Source organism: Tupaia chinensis, unplaced genomic scaffold (genome assembly GCF_000334495.1).
Source record: "Tupaia chinensis unplaced genomic scaffold, TupChi_1.0 Scaffold143631_1, whole genome shotgun sequence".
Taxonomy (NCBI): Eukaryota; Metazoa; Chordata; class Mammalia; order Scandentia; family Tupaiidae; genus Tupaia; species Tupaia belangeri.
The window spans coordinates 380,397-380,916 of NW_006203479.1; positions in this window are offsets into that span (position 1 = coordinate 380,397).

Genomic DNA, 520 nt, shown 5'->3' on the forward strand with positions numbered 1-520 from the left:
CTACAACATCCCAATATCCCAGGCTCACGGTACACATAAAACCTTTTAGACCGTTGCGTTGGAAGGATATTTCCAGGGATCCACCCATCCATTTTTTTGAGCCTTTAAATATCTGAAAACCCTGGATCGTGCTTTGCACCCCAGTTCTCACCGTGGACATGAAACTGTTAAGCTCCAAGTGACAGGTTTTTATTTTAGGAAGAGCAGCTCACTACTTAACAAAATAAACTCATTTCCTCACATAGATTAAAGTTGGAAGCCTGCCCCTCCCTCCCCAGAACTCGGTCGCAGGACCAAACTCATGCTTAAGCAGCAGTTTACCTGGTGCTCTGACAACAGTGACGTCAGAGGTCCTGTGGTGAATGTTTTTTTAGAGGCGATAAATGAGAAAACACTTTAGCAGAAATTGATTCAAGCAAAACTCCTGGCCTGCTTTAGAGCTTTTCTCATTCTCTGTTCAGATGAAAAGTGCACAAGGAAAGGACAGTGATGATTTAAAGGTAAAAACGTTTCTTTCCCT